This window comes from Mustela lutreola, chromosome 2 (assembly GCF_030435805.1).
Source record: "Mustela lutreola isolate mMusLut2 chromosome 2, mMusLut2.pri, whole genome shotgun sequence".
Classification (NCBI taxonomy): domain Eukaryota; kingdom Metazoa; phylum Chordata; class Mammalia; order Carnivora; family Mustelidae; genus Mustela; species Mustela lutreola.
The window spans coordinates 39,221,879-39,240,951 of NC_081291.1; the positions used below are offsets into that span (position 1 = coordinate 39,221,879).

General features: G+C 43.6%; 1 protein-coding gene across 1 annotated transcript in view; it reads right to left on the bottom strand.

The window, feature by feature from the left end:
* EIF4E3 (eukaryotic translation initiation factor 4E family member 3) overlaps window positions 1–19,073 on the bottom strand; it is a 220,395-nt gene that overhangs the window by 28,679 nt on the left and 172,643 nt on the right. The window contains exon 8 of the transcript XR_009350758.1: window positions 5,291–5,420. The gene's annotated coding sequence lies outside the window, so the exon portion shown is untranslated. The remainder of the gene's footprint in view (window positions 1–5,290; window positions 5,421–19,073) is intronic.

Consider the following 19,073-nt stretch of genomic DNA (forward strand, 5'->3'; position numbering starts at 1 on the left):
AGAGACTCTGGCCTCTCTCCTCCCCAGGGTGTTCCTTTCACATCCGCATGGATTTTACATCCTGCTGCGTATTATTCTGAGGAGTCCCAGCATTGGCACATTTAGTTTTCCTAAATTCAAGTGCCTGAGCTGAAAGAGAAGGTGGGTCACAGTGGCACCCGACTTGGAAATAGGGCCACTGCAAATACAATTAGTAAAGATGAGGTCATACTGGAGGGGGGAGGGCCCCAACCCAATAGGGCTGGTATCCTTAGAAAAAGGGGGAATTTGGACACGGGCAAGCACACAGGGAAAACACCACGCGGAGATGAAGGCAAAGATCAGGGTGATGCTTCTATAAGCCAAGGAATGCCAACGGCTGCCAGCAAACCACCAGCAGCTACAGGAGGAGGCATCAAACAGATTCTCCCTCACATCCTCAGAAGGAACAATAACCCTGCCAACACCTTGATCTGGGACTTCTGGCCTCCGGGACTTCTGGCCTCCAGGACTGCAAGGCAGTAAATTTCTGTTGTTGAAGAGGAGGAGGCTGGGAAGGAAGGAGGCAGGCAGTGGGGCGAGATTATAATGCAAGCAGTGAGTTCAAATGGGTGCCATGCCACACCAAGCATGCAGTCTTGTCCTCAGCAGCATGATTCCATTGCTGACCACGTCCCCCCTTCTTCCCTGTAGTCACTTCCAGGGAAAGAAGAGGTGCACCAGGGAGGATGGCCAGCATCCTTCATCCTCTGCCTGACTGATGGAGACCAGCGGCAGCTGACGGTCAAGGGGACAGAGAACATGGACTATAGGTATTTCTACTACAGCAACACACAGCTCAAGAGTGTGGGGAGCAGGGAAGAGAAACCAAGAAAAGCTCAAGTTTGGGAATTGCAAATTGAGTAGATGTGGGCGAGGAATGCACGAGAATAATTCCAAACATTTTGGTGGCTCCTTCCCACCAAAATCATTTCATTTAAAAATATAATTTTGGGGGGCACTGTAGTTGATCACTGGGTTAAGGCTCAGGTCATGATCTCAGGATCTTGGGGATCGAGCCCTGCACTGAGCTCTCTGCACAGAAGGGAGCCTGCTTCCCCGTCTCTCTCTCTGCCTCTCTGCCTACTTGTGATCTCTATCGAATAAATAAATAAAAATATTTATAAAAATTTTAAATATCTATATCTATATCTATCTATCTATCTATATATATATATATATAATTTTTGCAGAAAGGAAAAAGAAGACCAGAGGAATTACAGTGGACAAATGTTCCAGATGTTGGTTCTCATTCTTTTCTGCATTCAGGTTCCATGGGACACCCCTTTATTCTTAAGACAAATGTTTCCCCCCCCCAAACTGGTTCATTCTGGTTACTGCTATCTGCAAGCCCAAACAATTTTATTTCACCAAGATATTACAAGTGTGTATCTCTGGAGAGCCTCATCAAGGATAGTGTATCTTTTCTCCATTTAGCTTATTCACATTTTCTAAATTGTCTACCATGACCACCTTTTCTTTTTTTAATACAGATATATTTCTTGCAAATATGCCAGAAGCTTACAAACTCTTTCAGTTTATAGCTGTTTTTCTCATGGCACCCCTCCCCCACTCACCCCCCCACCCTCCCCAAGCCAAAGAAACACCCAACAATTTTACGTATTGAGAAGTTACCTCCAGGCAGTGCCTGGGTGGCTCAGTGGGTTAAAGCCTCTGCCTTCAGCTCAGGTCATGACCCAAGGGTCCTGGGATCGAGCCCCCAACCCCCCCTGCCCACCACCCTCCCCACATCAGGCTCTCTGCTCAGCAGGGAGCCTGCTTCCTCCTCTCTCTCTGTCTGCCTCTCTGCCTACTTGTGATCTCTGTCAAATAAATAAATTAGGAAAAAAAAAAAAGAAGTTAGCTCCAAACAACTTTTACCAGGCATAACAACTCAGCAGTTATTTGGGGGGGAAGCAGGAATAAACGTAAAGGACACGTGCTTTTATTCCGTTCTGAACAGAAGCCTTCCTAATGGGACATCTGAGCCTGCTGCCTGCGGCATAGCTCACAAGAACTGAAATTAGATTGGATACTGCCACCCTCACTTTCTGTTCCAGGTTGATTTTTCAAATGGAACGTGTGCTTTTCATCATGGCGATTGCTCAAAACCAGCTATGCAAAAACAGGACGCTATCATTAGGAACATAACACAATCTATTAATAAAACTGTGAATAACCTAGTACTTTGCCCAGGGCCCAACAGATGCCACATACGACTGTACTTCCCCTCCAGCAGCCTCTGGGAGTTTGCAGCCCAGGGTACTTCGGCACACAGTTTGGGAACTCTCTCTGGACAATTACGCAGGTATGCGCATATACACTATCATTAGGATTTCACGAACCCCTTCCACAGAAGGAAACTGAATATTTTTCATAGTACGCAAAGGAGGATACAAATTTTGGGACATGTGGATGAGCGGCCAACTCGATCTCAGTTCAGGTCTTGATCTCCGGGTCATGAGTTCGAGCCCCACTGATAGTATTAAAAATAATAATTAAAAAGAGGGTACAAATTTTGTGACAAATTATTCATCCTGTCTGGCGTTTAAGGATACTACCTTCAATCAGAAAAAAAAAAAAAAAAAAGAGTACAAAAACTAAAGTCCAAACACAACAGCACATATAACTACAAGTCAAGAGAAAGAACTTATCTGTAAGATAAATGGGAGGCCTTAACTTTCAGCCATTATAGCTTTCTCTCTTAAGCCAAACTCTATGTAAATATTTTAACCTTAATTACAAGCACATCAATACATTATTTTAACCTAAATTACAAGACATTAATACATTATTTTGAGTAGTACTCCAAACAATAAGAGGGGTCACTGAATTTTTCTTCCTAACAGTACTTTCTTTGGGGGGGATATCCAGAGTGACTTTGTGTGCCATTGGAAATTCACCATTTGTCAACTTCTCTGTGTATCTTGCTTTGTTTTGTCCAGTTGTACTCTACCACATAAGCACTTCTGGAAAATCTATGGCCTGACCGGTTCTGGAGTGAGGTAAAGGGACACAGCAAGGATACAGGCTGATGGCGGCTTCAGATACTGAGACATGACAGCATTGTGAAACCAAACTAGATTGGATTATCTTTCCAGCAGAACTCCACCCTTCACCCTCATTCAATGCTCTGCCACCTCGAGAGAGATCAGAGCAGCACGGGGCACCCAGGAAGCTTCAGCCACCCTGGGTTACTTAACTCCTCAAAGATGGGAAGCAGGAGACCATGTAACTACTGGGGGGGAGAAAAAGCTATTAAGTTACCGATCCACCAACAGCAACACTGTGATGTGAAAGAACCAAAGGTAAAAAATAATAAAATAAATAAATAAATAAAAATAAACAGTCTCAACTAAAGTGTCCAACCAGAAACAAAAACTTAAAGGAGAGAAGGGGAAGCCGTGTCTAGCTGTAGGTCTCAGCAGGGCCAGAAGCCGGGTGTACTCTGTCCTGACTTTGCTGGGTTTCCACAGGAGTTAATTTTAACTTGCTGGCAAATGCAAATACATTTTTTTTTTAAAAAAGCAAGCCAATTAAGACACAAGTGTTTAAAGACACAAGGAGTAATTACAAATGTATTATTCATACCTAATTTACAAGATGAACTTCTTTCCGTAAAATATTAAACTGTTTACATGCAGGCTGGGAAGACAATTTTCTAACTGTTCGTGTTCCACTACAAAGCAATGACTATTAGGAGTGCAACAGCTTCTGGCCGACTTACAGTGTGGACGAGGCGGTAATCAGAAAATGTTTGACCTCAAGATATCTACTTGACCCCACAGAAATGCAGACTCGCCTGCTATAAAATCCTAAACAATGGGGCAGACAAGGTCACAGGGTCAAAGCGAGTATTAACAGGTCACCGTGCGGCCCACTTGGGAGCAATTACTTCCAGTCATGGCTAAGTGGACACTTGATTGAATACCACTAAGACAGCTCACATCCCACGGATAACAATCCTCACAGCGATTAAGAATTAAAGCCCCCATGATTCAGCCTTTATTACTCAAATGAACCTAACTCTTCCATAAAAAACTCTTGGTATATGCCTGATGCAAGGTCTAAATTGAAATGCCACCTCATTAAACAATAATATCTAATTTTATCTAAATGAATTTTCATGAAAGTGCGCCACACAGCTCAGGAATTTTTAAAATGAATTATCACAAGTGATACATAATTTCGCCAAAACTGGGGCGGAAAAAAAATTAGCTTTAGGAATAAAAGGAAACATCAATGTTGAATGAAACGCCTATTCTTCCATGGCTGGAGAGAGCCACAGAGAACATGGGCCACTATAAAACAGTGAGAACCTATTTTAAGAAAATCCCTAATCTTCGCTGAGGTCCGATAAAAACAAACTGTTCCATCACTGGGGGAAGTTAAAAAAAAAAAAAAAATACAGATCTCAAGTCCTCAATCTAAATCTACCGGATCTGTGTTTCTAGAAAGCCACATGACTTTAAAACTCTCAAATGCTTCTCATACACAGTCACTTCCGAGAGCTCTGACAGACTGTGGACAAAGTATCACACCACGGACAAGGTTATGAAACAACAAGGGATGAGGAAGACCCCACTGTCTTCCCTCTTTTTGGTCCTCACCCCCTCCTGTAATCTTCCTAAGGGCCTTGTATTTATTTATCGTCACCTGCTACTCGTGGCACGTGATTGTTCATTGCAGTAACACATGCAGTTTCTTTCCGATGGAAAATGATCTACCTTTTTAAAAAAACGGGTGATTCAAAGCAATTATTCATTTAAAAAAAGGAGAGAATGTCAGTCAACACTACGTGGCCAAAGCTAGGCAGGCAGGGATGCGTGATGATCGAAGAACCACAGGACCAGCCCCTCCTTGCTGGGGTCACGTCCAGATTCCACGCATGCGCACGGAAAGTTAGAATCCAGAGTTGAGGCCTGAATCTTCCCTCGGCTGACAAGGGGGACACGCTCCACCAGGGAGATCTTGAAAACTAGGTGAACAGATACAAATGACTCCTGCTGAAATATGCAGCCAGGAACCTTCTAAATACAAACAACCGATCTTATAGAGGCCAATAAGGGATAAACACTGGCGGGGGGAGGGAATATTAATGCAGTACGGGAACTCCGCCCAAAGAAGAAAGGGGGCTCCAAGGAAAGAAGGACTCATTTTAGCGTCTCACATTTTCACCAGTATTTATTAAAAAGCCCTGAATATGGCATTTTGGTATTGTACCACATGGCCTCCAGTGCCTCAGCCTTCCCCACCATCCCGCCTCCTGCACCTGCGTGAACCAGGCGAACTCCCCTCCTGGGCGAGGTCACTCTGCTGGGCTTTGTGGGCAGAAGGCAGCATATGCAAACATTCTGTAAAGGCCGCTCCTTTTCTAGGCTGACACAGACAGGGGCCAGGGCCTGACAAGAAAAGCAAAGGCAGACTTTCAGCCCCTCCTCATTCCCTGAGCCTGGCACACTTGTACAGTGAACAACCCCAATTTCACACCAGAGCAGTCAACAGAACAGTAACAGGTGACTGAGGACCATTGGACACCAGCAGCAATTTATTAAATTAACAGTGGCTAATGATTCTCTCAAGTATCACTAGAAGACCAACCAATCCAAAATGAACATACAGTCCCTGCCTTCCAGAAGCTCACTCTCAGCCAGCAGGCTGGAAAGAATTCCCTTCGGAAGACCAGCTCCCAAGTAGGTGACCCTCGTCAAGTACTTAAACAATGACACCTTTGATGCTCTGATTCAAGGCGTAAATTTCAACTAGAAGATCATATATATGTGTGTGTGTAGAAAGAGAGAGACAGCGAGAGAGAGAGAGAGAGAGAGAGAGAACCACAGATTATGCTACAAGCTATAAACAAAACATAGTCACTCAAGCTCTATATATACATGGTTTCAAGTCCAAACCCGTCAACTGCCATCCATGACTAATATGAAAGTGGTAGACAGTTACCAGAATCCAGGTCACCATGCTCTTCTTAGAGGCAAAAGAAAAAAAAGAAAAAGGGGAAAAAAAAAAAAAAGGAGCCTTACCACAGTACAATTAAATATTTTTTTGTTTTGTTTTCACAAGAGGACAATCTGTGCAACAGGGTGGGGGAGGGTTAGAAAACAAACAGAAAAAAAAAAATGTTTGTGTTGTGTTAGGTCATTCTCTAACAAAAGATCTAAAATGGAATGCCAAGGGGAAACCTGTTGTGTAGGGCTCCAAAATGATCCGGACATCCATACGGTTCATCCTGTGCTGTCCACGCTTTGATTTCCAATAAATTTGTTTCCTTTTAAATGACAGCTTGCTGTATTTATTTGCTCACTATCTTTTTCTTAATTTACCCAAGGCGAGTCTGCCATGATTACAAAGTTGAGGTCACCCAAAGAGAAAGACCACGGTGCTTTCCAGACACTGAGATGCCAGGGAAAAGAAAAAAGGCAACGGACTGTGTGCACGGATTTTTTCCTTAGAGACTCACACACCTAAAAATGCAGATCCCCAACAATGCAGGCACTATTGTGGTTTCTTTTTTGTTCTCTTTATAAAAACATGTTTGTGCTTACACCTCCCGGCACTCCGTTCAGTGTTAAATAAAAACAATTCCAGTAAATTGCTGACAAACAGGTAATACAAGTAAGAAAGAATTCCCTAACTTTCAAATTCTCAGCTCAGGGGAAAAGAAAAAGCTGAAGTAAAAGATGTCCCCAAAGTCATCTGGTAAACAAGCTTTCCCAAAGAGAATGTGAAATGCATAGCAAAACAGACACTTAACTAATTTTAAACGCCTAATTATATACCGCCTAAACAGAATTATCAAGAGATTTGATTGACTTCTACAGAGCCATGATTGCCATCAAGCAAACTCACAGAAATAATAAATAATGTTTGACCTTCTAATGTCCTCAAATATTATGCACAATATCAAAGTGTGTGGGGCACTGGCATTCCGTTCCAATACTGTCAGGGAACAGAGGTCACGAATTAATTTGAAGTTAGTGACTCGGACTCATTTACCTTGATTTATGTAGAGAATCCAATTGGAAGAAGCACTTAAACTGAACAAACAGAATTATAAAATTAGAAAGGGGATGGCTACCTGAGCCTAAAAGAAAGAGGACTATGGTTTGCCGGCGTACAAAATGCGTGGTACTTACGACAGGCTTACCCAGAAGAAAGAAGAGTGCCCAAGTTCACAGAACTTACGAAGTCAAATTGTGGCTTGAAGGCAGGGGTTAGGTGGGGAAGAGGGAAGACAGAGGGGTGCGCTTGACAAGCTGTTTTCTACAGAAGTCTTCAAGCCTCAAGGATCTTTAACACTCGCTAAGTATAAAAGGTTTAACTCAGAGGAGGGCTAAGCTGAAGAAACAGTCCTGGTTTTCAGAGAGACCACCACATGACGGGAAACTTCCCTGTGTTACCCAAGTCTCCTTTGTCCTGTGGAAAACTTCGGCAAACTGCCTGAGTGAAGGGACACTGTAAGGCCAGAAGCCATTCTTTACGAGGTAATTCCTCAAGAAATCGGGACTTACCATTCCCCATGTACTGTGCGAAGGCCTTTTTAAGCACTATCTCATTTATCATGACAGCCGTACAAAGGAAATGTGCTCATGACTCTAGTTTTACAACCAGAAGGCTAAGATGAAGCCATTTAGCTACAAGGGGCTGCCCCTTAGCAGGATCAGCATTTGAATCCAGCACCACGGGATCCCACTCTGAATGCAGAGGTGGCTTGGGTCCTCCCAAAAAGCCCCACCATCCAGGAAGGTAGAGGGCAGAGGGGCTGAGCTCACTTACACTCCTCTGGTCATCCTCCCCCTAAACCGGAGCCCCAGCGTGGAAATGAAAATGGATGGTGGCTTTTTAATCATGATGTTCTCCAGCCCAATTTAAACAGCACAGCCAGAACTTGTTCACTTCCTCGTGTTTAACTCAGAGTCCAGGTGTGAATAACATCTTTGTTCTTTATTTCCACTATCTCCACCTCGGAGGAGGGACAGACGTAAATAAATATAATTTCTTCTGGGCCCAGAGCTCTCGGTGCAATGCTCAGGTAAAGCACAAGAGATAGCAGTTCAAGTCGAGGCTTAGGACTCAATTCTTGGGCCCTGATGAGATGGGATTTACAAAGCTGTCATTTCCCAAGGTCACCCGGGAAGGGCCTGTGGCTTACCCACCAGCCCGGGCAGGTGCCTCGCCAGCCGCTCACAAGCAAGAAGCCACTCGGCTACCTGCCTGGCTCAGTTACAACAGAGAAATAACTGTTGTTCTAAGGAAAGAAACTGGAACCCTCCAAAGGAAAAGGGCTCAGAGCAATACATTTCCAGTCCACGCTGGCCTTCAGGGAGGTCTGCCTGAAGAACAACCTGGCCAAAGACAAAGCAGGAGAAAGAGAGAAGGAGGAAGAAAGAAAAGAAAGGATAGAGGTGAGGTTGGGGTGGGGAGGGGGGAGGAAACACTGTCTTGCTAGGAAAGAGGGAATAAATAATACCAATGTTCTCGGGACAATCCCTTTTTCTAGCATTTCCCTAATGGCGCAATAATCTTCAGTGTGATCATTCAGGTGTGGACTGATGTATCAGCTCTGATGGAGATAAAGTACAGTCTTCAAGCCAAAAGATGCTTGGGATGGGCCAGCAAGGTGAAAGTCACATGTAAAGTCCTGGACTGGGAATGTGTATGTGTGAGTGGACAGAACGTTCAACCATGGTGTCCTCTAGACCCATTATTTTATGTGACTCTATTATTACAAAAACATAGGACATGTGAAATTTACAGCCCCAACTATGGCCTGTTTGTCCTCTAGCATTTCAGAATATGACAGAGCAAGAGACGGTCATTTATGTGATTTCCAAATGCTTGATTCTAGTTCCTTTTTATTTATTTTTATGAAGTCCCAGGTCCTACAGGTTTCCACAGAATGTATAGGCAGCCTGCTTTTCCCCCTTCCTGCAAAACCTGTTCCCCAGTCCCACCCAGTACAGTAAAGAAACTATAAATGCAGTCACTCAAACACCAAAAAAAAAAAAAAAAAAAAGAATGGTGTCACAACCAAATCCACTTCGTGGATGCTTATCATCTTACAGTCATTTTTTATCTAAAACTGTTGGCAAAACAGGTCCTAGCTGAACAACTTCTTAACAAAATCAATTTGTGGGGTGCCTGGGTGGCTCAGTAGTGGCCGACTTTTGATTTCAGCTAAGGTCATGGTCTCAGGCTCCTGAGATCAAGCTCCATGCTGGGCTCGTGCCCAGGGCAGAGTCTGCTTGAGATTCTCTCTCTCCTTCTCCCTCTGCCCCACTCCTCAACTCACTCTCTCTAAAATAAATAAATATTTTTTTAAAAAATTAACTTGTTATCAGTCTGAGTTTCCTTAAGGTAGGAAATCTAAATCTACAAAAATAACTCGCTTATTAAAACTCTCAGTGGTGCCAAAACCTCCTCCCAATCCATGCCTTACTGCGCCGTGAGATTAAAGAGGGTGGGGCACCTTTTTTTTCATACTGAATTTGGCAGGAAAAGTAAAAGGAAGCTTCTTCTCCCAGTTCCCCACCTGCCCTGCCCTCCCCTTCCACAGAGAGAGAGAGAGAGAGAGAACAGAAAGTGCCTTAAGCAACAACTAAGTTTACACTGGCCACTGGAACCAAGTACCTAGCAATAACTTCATGTGTTTTTAAGCATAAATTTTGGGGAGACAGAATAGGATGTACTGAGGTATACACACTTCATCCTTAAAAGAAAACAAAAATGAGTCATATCTAAGTAATTTAAATCAAAGCACAGGACCCTGGCAATACGTTTTGCTTGTATAACCAGAAATAAAGACTTCTGAATCTACCATTAGTTAAGGTTATCACACCAGTTTGAAGAAAGATTCTTAAACAGTCAGTGAGAACTCAATTGCTATAAAAGTATTTTTGATTTTCATAATATGAAATAAAAATGCCATACTGCTTCAGTATTTCACAACTGTTAATTAGGCAAGGTGTATTCTAAAGGTATGTACAGTTGACTGTTGAACAAAAAGTTGAGGGGGGGTGCGGTTAGGGGCACTGCTGACCCCCTGCACAGGTGACAATTCAGGTAGAACTTTTGATTCCCCCAAAAACTTGACTACTAATAGGCTGTTGCTGATGGGAAGCCTTACTGATAACAAAAATAGCCGAATAACCTGTATTTGGTACGTTGTATGTATTACACAGTGTATTCTTATAATCAAGCTAGAGGAAAGAAAATACTAAAAAATCACGAGGAAAATCATTTATGGGAGTGTAAAAAAAAATCTACTAAGTGCACTGTACAGTTCAAACCCATGTTGTTCAGAGGTCAATTTTACATTCTATATGGACTTTTTTTTTTTTTTAAGATTTTATTTATTTATTTGACAGAGAGAGAGATCACAAATAGGCAGAGAGACAGACAGAGAGAGAGATGAGGAGAAGCAGGCTCCCTGCTGAGCAGAGAGCCCTATGCGGGACTCGATCCCAGGCCCCTGGGATCATGACCTGAGCCGAAGGTAGAGGCTTAACCCACTGAGCCACCCAGGCGCCCCTCTATATGGACTTTCAAACTCACCCTTTCCTAGCTCTTTAATTCAGCAGAATGCTTTTTTTTTTCTTTTAACATTTTTTAAGGGACAATAGCATGGGTTGAGAAGATACGCAAAATACCTCTTGACAAACTTTAAACTCAGTCTTTTTTTTTTTTTTTTTGATGAATAGAGTCTTCAGCTAATAAGAAGTGATCATTCAGACTCAAATAGAATAACAAAACCCCAGATTCCTTTTTCAGAACCCACCTTGCTCAAAACAGATCGTTGTGACCCATACTGAATAGAGGAAAAGCCTTAAGCCTCAGTGTCACAGGAAGGCCAAGGGTTCTGAAGGAAAAAGACATGGTTACTTGTCTCTAGAGTTAGAAAGCGGCACCGTAAAGGTAGCTGAGTCAGTCCAGCAGCTTTCTCTTGAAGGCAGTCACGCTCATGTCACGTGGACAAGATCCATCACCTGGTTTGCCGAATTAAAAATGCAGATTCTAGGCTTCATCTCTAGGGACTGCAATGCAGCGGGTCTGGGATAGGGTCAGGGGAGCTGCGTCTGAACAGTGGCCTGCAAGTGACACAGAGGCAGACCCTGGAAAACAGAGTGTGTTTTCCCACCAGAGCCAGGGACCAGACTCCAAGTGGCCCTTTTCTAGACCGTAGTTTTGTCTCATTCTCGTGATTTTTTTTTTCCTGCTGGGGAAGAGGGGAGCAGAGACCCTACATGAGGAAATATGAGTACTCCCTGGGTGTAGCCAACAGCACTGGCCGGGATGGGGACACCACAGGGCCAGAGCAGGGCCAATCAGAAGTCTGAAATCCTTCTCCAAGGAGCTTGGACCAAGCTATGGTAAAATCACACCATCTTCACGCTTCACTAACACCAAGGCAACTTCTGGGGCTTGGAGGAGAAGCGGCGGGGAGGCAAGCAAAGCAGCTACTCATCTGCTATTCCCTTAGTGGGTCTCTGTTCCCATATGCCACATACCGTGAGCACCCGGCCTCATTCTGCCAGCGATTTCCAGGACTTCCAAAGGAAACTTTAACTCTAAGTCATTTCTACCCGACATGCCAACTGCAGAACCAAGCCATCAGATAAGATGCAATGTCGCCAGACAAGAACATAGTAGGTCCACTAAGAACTCAGAGTCAGGAGGTTGTGGCCCGACAGCAGAGGGCGAGTCTGCAAAGAGTGCAAGGGGGTGAGCAGGGAGCAACAGGGCTGAGCAATGACAGGGCACTGCCCAAGTTCGTGATGGTTCTACTGCCGGGGTCTGCTCCCTTCAGAGCCGTGGCTGTGTGCCAGGGTTTCCCAGCAGCGTTGTAATAACCACCGTACCTACCCTTCCCCTCTCTCCTTGGCTTGTCTGCTAGCTATCTGTGAAACCCAAACTCCCAGCAACAACACTAAGTGTACAGACAGAAATAAGACAGAACCCTCATCCTCCAAGTCTCAGGGACCAAAAGGGACCTTTGGGGGCAGTCACAAGGGGACATCTGCAGGCTGTCAAGGCAGCCCGCAGGGAGAAAGAAAAATAATTCAGAGCCATGACACAATGAGACACAGGAAAAGTGACATCGAGAGAGAAGCTGCCTTGTTTCCAAAGAGTTCCAGTTCCCACTTTCCTCTATGGATTCCATGAAACAATTCTCAATCATTGCAACCAATTCCCGTATGTTTCTTATAACCAATCCCTGCAAATATTATTTTTTAAAATATCTTGGGCCAAAGAAGGAAAGTTTGGGGACTCTCACTAATTCACTGGCAACCCAGGAGCTGAAGAAGTCACCCACTCTTACCTCCCTTACCCAAGTGCTGAGACTGACAGTGTCCTCACTCCAACACCGGGTCACCGTAGTCGGCCACCGCGAGAGGCTTCTTTGGATGCACTCCGAATTTAGTGCAGAAGACACTCCGAGCTACTTGGAAAGGAGACAGTACTAAAGTCGGAAGGACTCCTTTTCTCAACCACACTATGAGTCATAAATAAGGAGCTTACGTTAATCACTTAAGCACTTCTAAACTATTCCTTTTCTTTCTTCTTCCTTTCATTAATTAATTAATGGGGGGGGGTCCTTGCTCCATCTTAGAGGTGCATAGGAAAAACAGGTTCCAGGGGAAAATGCCTGAACGTAAAAAGCATGGGTGTTTGAGAAATGAACGGAACTCTAGCAAAGGCGTAACGAAGCCTTCCGCCACCCTAGGGGAAAGGTCCCATTGACGCATTACTGTGGGCTGCGATGCAAACCCGCTGTGACTGTGGTTAGTCTGGGGGAGTAACAGAATGGAGTAGATGTCCTGCGCACAAGGTACCAAGTCTCCCAATCGCAGCACATGCCCTGGCCAGCGAGGAGGATGGTCACGCAGAGTTGCAAGTGACTCACCTCCCCGCAGCCTCTGCCCCTTGCCCACCTGAGCCCTGGAGGGGTGGTCTGGCAAGGACCCAAGGATGCAAGACGCAGAGCAGGAGAGGCAAGCACAGCACAGCCCGAGCGCGCGGGAGACGGCCAGATGGAGGGCGCCCCTGGGGTTTTAACTTCCCTGAAGGTTCTGACCAAGTTCTGGGCACGGAATTAAACAAAGAGGCTCTAAAAAGCCATCCCTGCAGGGAGTGTAAATGGTGCACGGCCGGCTCGCCTGCCGAAAGACGAATGATAAGGAAGAGCCGCAGAGCAGCCAGCGAGGCAGACTCGGTTCCAGCTGGATTCGGGGTCAAAAGGTGGCTGAGGCATTGCCTTCCCAGAAGAAGTGAGTCACGAGGAGAGTCTGAAAAGGAGGCTAGGTGGTGGATTTGTTTTTCTCCAAGGCCCCGTGTGGGCACTGGCTTAGCCATATGTAAAGGAGCACCAGAAGTGAACAAAGGATGTGGCCATTCTAGAATGACTGGAGGATGCAAGCTCCCTGAGGGCAGCAGAGGCCGAGTCAGAGCAACATAGTGTGATGATAGCACAGCTGGAGGGGTCTGAGAGGCCTCATTGGGTCTGGATGCTCAGGATGGAAGACGGTGCACAGGAGTCAAAGTGCAGGACTTCTAGAACCAAAATGGTACAAAGCACAGCGCCGGCAGCCACTCTCTGTATGAACTGCTTGAGCCTCTGAAACTCTCAACTACCTCATCTGTGAAATAGGGACATCTGTGAAGCACCTCTCTCCCCAGTCTGTTAAAAAAACTCAGGATGGTGGCAGCAGGGGTTCAGGGGTCAGGCAACAAGCAGTACACCGGCCAAATCCCTCCAACCATCTGCTTTTCATAATCTGCAAGCTAGAAATAATTTTTTCATCCTAACAGGGTTGGCAAAAAATGAAAATAATAATATTCAGTGCCATGTGAAAGTGACACGAAAGTGAATTTTAGCGCCCATAAATAAAGTTTTATTGGAACACAGCCACACCCGGACATTTACATATTACCTGTGGCTACTTTCACACCACAACAGCAAAATTGAGAGTGGTGGAGACTGTCTAGTCTGCAAAGCCTAATAAATTTACAACCTGGTCCTTTACTGAAACATTTGCCAACCCCTGTACTAGCCGACAGAAAGCATTCCACTACTGTCAGCTAAGCCTCATTCTGTAAGTAAGGAAACTCAGAAAGAGAGACATTATCTTCTTTTTTTTTTTTTTTTTGAGATAAAATTGACATATCATAAAATTCAACCTTTTACATTGTACAACTGCATGGTTTTTAGTATATTCAGAGTTGTGAAACCATCGCCACGGTCTAAGTTTAGAACATTCTTACCACCCCAAAGAGAAACCCAGTCCCCTACTCCCCAGCTGCCAGTACGCACTAGTCTACTTTCTGTTTCTCTGGATTTACTCTATATGGACACTTCATATAAAAGGAATTACACAATATGTGGCTTTATGTGTCAGGCTTCTTTCAGTTACCATAACATTTTCAAGTTCTCCTAGGTCTCAGCATTTGACAATACCTCAATCCTTTTTATGGCCAAATACTGCTCCATGGTATGTCCACAGCACGCCTTGTTTATCTATTCACTGGCTCATGGATATTTTGGTTATCTTGACTTTTTGGCTGAGTAATTTGTCTATTAACACTAATACACATTTTTACCTAGGTGTGATTTCATTTCTCTGGGGTATATACCTAGGAGTAGAACTGCTAGGTCAGATGGTTAACTCTTTGTATAACCTTTTGGGGAACTTCCAAAGTGATTTCCATTTTACATTCCTACCAACAATGTACAAGGGTTCCAACAGCTCTACATTTCCACCAATACTTGCCATTGTCCATGTTTTTTATTGTAACTAACCCAGTGGGCATGAAGTGATATCTCACTAAGATTTTGGTTTTCTTTGCCTAATGACAAAGGGCACTGGCAATCTTTTCATATATTCGTTGGCTATCTGTGTATCTTCTTTGGAGAAATGTCAATACAGCTATATTGCCCATATTTTAATTGGGTGATCTTCTTTGCTGAGTTGTAAGAGTTCTTTATATATACTAGATACTAGACCTTTACAAGATATATAAGTGTCCAATTCTGTGAGCTGTCTTTCACTTCCTTTTCTTTTCAAAGATTTTATTTTTATTTGCGAGACAGAAACAGAGGGAGCATGAGTAGTGGGAGGGGCAGAGGAAGAAGCACACTTCCCGCTAAGCAGGAAGCCTGATGTGGGGTTTGATCCCGGGACTCTGGGATCATGACATGAGCAGAAGACAGACGCTTAACTGACTGAGACAGCCAGGCACCCTGTCTTTTCACTTTCTTAAGAGAATCCTTTGAAGTATGAAACTTTTTGCTTGCACAAAAGATACGTTTTTAATATTTTTTTAAACTCTAGTCCAATTTACCTATATTTTTTTCTTTTTTTCTTTTGCTTTTGGCGTCATTTCTTAGAAATCATCACCCAGGGCGCCTGGGTGGCTCAGTGGGTTAAGCCGCTGCCTTCTGCTCAGGTCATGATCTCAGGGTCCTGGGATCGAGTCCCGCATCAGGCTCTCTGCTCAGCAGGGAGCCTGCTTCCTCCTCTCTCTCTGCCTGCCTCTCTGCCTACTTGTGATCTCTCTCTGTCAAATAAATAAAATAAAAATAAATTTAAAAAAAAAAAGAAATCATCACCCAACTCAAGGTCATGAAGATTTACTCTTAAAAGACCTCTAAGAGTTCTGTATGTTTAGTTCTTCTATCAAAGTCTTTGATGTACATGCTGTGAAATAGGGATCCAGCTTCATTCTTTTACACATGGATATGATATTGTCCCTGTACCATTTGTTAAAAAGACAATTTTTCCCCCGATGAATTGGTCTGGCACTCTTGTTGAAAATCATTTACCATAAATGTGTAAGTTTATTTCTGGACTTCCATTCTATTCCATCAATCTATATGTCTATCCTTATTCTAGGACCACAATTTCTTGATTATTGTAGTAGGTTTTAAATTCCGGAATTGCAAGTCCTCAAACTCTGTTCTTTTTCAAAAATGTCTTGGCTATTCTAGATGATTTACATTTCCAAAGGGCTTTTAGGGTCAAACTGTTCATTTCTTCAAACAAAAAGGACACTTGAAATTTTGATAAAAATTGCTTTGAATTGGGGAACCTGGGTGGCTCAGTTGGTTAAGCCATTGCCTTTGGCTCAGGCCATGATCCCAGAGTCATGGGATCGAGTTCTGCACCAGGCTTCCAGCTCTGCCGGGAGTCTGTTTCTCCCTCTGATCTTCTCCCCTCTCATACTTTCTCTCTTTCTCTCTCAAATAAATAAATAAAATCTTTTTTTAAAAAATTGCTTTGAATCTGTAAACCAATTTGGGGAGGACTGCCATCACAACAATATGAAGTCTTCCGGTCTATGAACACAGGATCTCTTTCCATTTATTTAGGTTGTTTTGAATCTCTTTCAAGAATGTTTCATGGCAGGGTCCCTGGGTGGCTCAGTCAGTTAAGCGTCTCCCTTAGGCTCAGATCATGACCCCATGGTTCTGGGATGGAGCCCCACCTCGGGCTCCCTGCTCAGCAGGGAGTCTGCTTCTCCCTCTCCCACTCCCTTTCCCTCTGTGTGCACGCTCTCTCTCTTGCTCTCAAATAAATAAGTAAAACTTAAAAAAAAAAAAAGAATGCTTTGTAGCTTCAGTGTACAAGTATTATACTTCCCTTATTAAATTTATTCTAACAATTTTTTAAAATATTTTATTTATTTGAGAGAGAGAGATCACAAGTAGGCAGAGAGGCAAGCAGAGAGAGAGAGGAGGAAGAAGGCTCCCTGCTGAGCAGAGAGCCCGATGCGGGACTCGATCCCAGGACCCTGAGCTCATGACCTGAGCTGAAGGCAGAGGCATTAATTCACTGAGCCACCCAGGTGCCCCTTATTCTAACAATTTTTGATGCAACTATAAATGGGAATGTTTTACATTATTAGTATGAATTTTAATATGGAATAGTAGAAAATCAATGGGTGAGGGTGCAAGAAACAAGGAGCGAAGCCTAGGAGAAAGCAAAGGTAAAACTACAGCTGGAATTCAAGGAGCTACAACATTCATGCCAGACTTCAAGTTCCCTGAGGGCAGGCACAGGGTCCATCTTCGGCATCCTGTACATCCAGCACATAGAGGTTCTCAAGAAATGCCTGCTGAATTAATATACTTCTCCGCACTAGCAGCAAGCACTTTATCTGTATTTTCCATCTTGGGCAATAAATATGCTCACAAGTATTAGTTCCTTCAAGCCATAGGTTGGTTATAATGGTGTGGCTTGCAGAGATCACGGGTATATTGAGGCAAAATTTTCACATGCAAGAAAACAAGTTTGGTGACGAATCTCCACCAGTTGACAAGTGCCTCTCTAGCTTTCCCAGCAAAAACGGTAAAGAAAATGTCAGTAGACAAGGAAGAGAAGAAGGGTAACCGGCAGAGGAAGCATACATTTTGCAAACCATGTTGGTCCTCTAGACAACCTCAACAATGCTTAATGACACCCAAAAGTAATACAAGCAGTGCCACAGAAGGTGCCAGACCAACAGAGGAAAGAGGGCGAGAGAGGGGGCAAGAGGTAGCAACCAATCTAGTCTGCAAAAGGGAAAGTTGAAATGCGAGGCCATATACGGTATTTGTCACTACTGTAGCTTTCCTGTGATGTCAAGGACAATGTATAATCAATTAAAACAACAAACTCTCACCAAGGAGAAGTTGACTCTGTGTTATGCCACCACCACGCAAAGTGTCTCACGTACATAATCTCATGAACTTCTTGTCCCCATCCTGCGGCAGCTAATGCTATTGTCACCATTTTAGGACAGAGGAAACCGAGACCTAGAGGGATTATGTAACTGGCCCAAGATCTATCACCCCAACCACCACAGCTGGTGTTCAAATCACCTAACTTCAAAATGCACACGCTATGAAAATGTGCGGAAATACAGATATAAACACCTACTGACATACTTACAAGTAGAGCAAGTATCTAATACCCTGACAGTTCCGAGTTCTAATACCCTCGTACTTGTTAGGAATTTGATCCCGCCTATCTGACACTTTGGAAAAAGGCAACCGTCTTTACTCGTTTTGACTCAACAAGCTGAAGGGGTATGAAATTCCTAACAAAAATGCTGCTAATATTGTGGCACTAAAACCACACATCATGTAAACCTGGAAATTATACTGTATCCTGCAGCCATCAAGTCAATGTTGGGTCAGAGTTCTCAATCTGTCATAAACCTGATATGGAACTTTAGAAGTACCCTCTGTCTTCATAAATCACCCGGCCCTAATCTGCAAAGCCATTGCCAAGTCTAGCATTCTACCCATTCCCTCTTCTTGTAAGCTTTCAGTTATTGAGTAATCAACTTTCACTCGCGCCTTTATCAAAGCAACTGGCTGATTACAGTTCTCAGCCCAGGTTAAAAGAGAAGAAGACTGTCTGGGCATATTTGGAAATACCCTTGATCCAAAAAAATCATTTCTTCAGTCAAGAAAAAAAGCAGGGTTTGGGGGGTTGGGCGTAAAGATCTGCTTTGATAATGTGCATCCTGAGCCCCTTTCCCCTGGGCTGGTCCATATCCTAAATCATTTCCTTGCTTTCACATAGTAAATCTTCTGCTAGATGTCTAGATATGCTGGAGATCAGGTTACAGTGTGAAGGACAAAAGATAAAAACAATCTGCATACTTCCATCTGGTTCTTCAGAACCAAGTCTAGAGACTGGGAATGTGAGGAGAGAAGCATGCTACTCTCGTTGCTCTGCACAACAGATACCACAAAATGTCACAGAAACAAATCTTGCAAGAGAATCAGAGATGTTGGAATGCGTAATTAACCAAAATTTTCTCTGACAGCATTGGGGGAAAAGAAAAAAAAAAAAAGAAAGAAAGGAAAAAAAAAAAAGAAAGACCTGGCCAGTAAACAGTAAACACAAGGTTGCCTCTATTCCAAGTGCAGGAAAAGTTGAGACCAGACAGATATATTAGAAAGTCGACAGGGCAGAGATGCTCTTCTTATTATCAAATGACTCCTGTTTAAAACACAAACAATCAAAAAAAAAAAAAAAAAAAAAAAAACCTTCTAT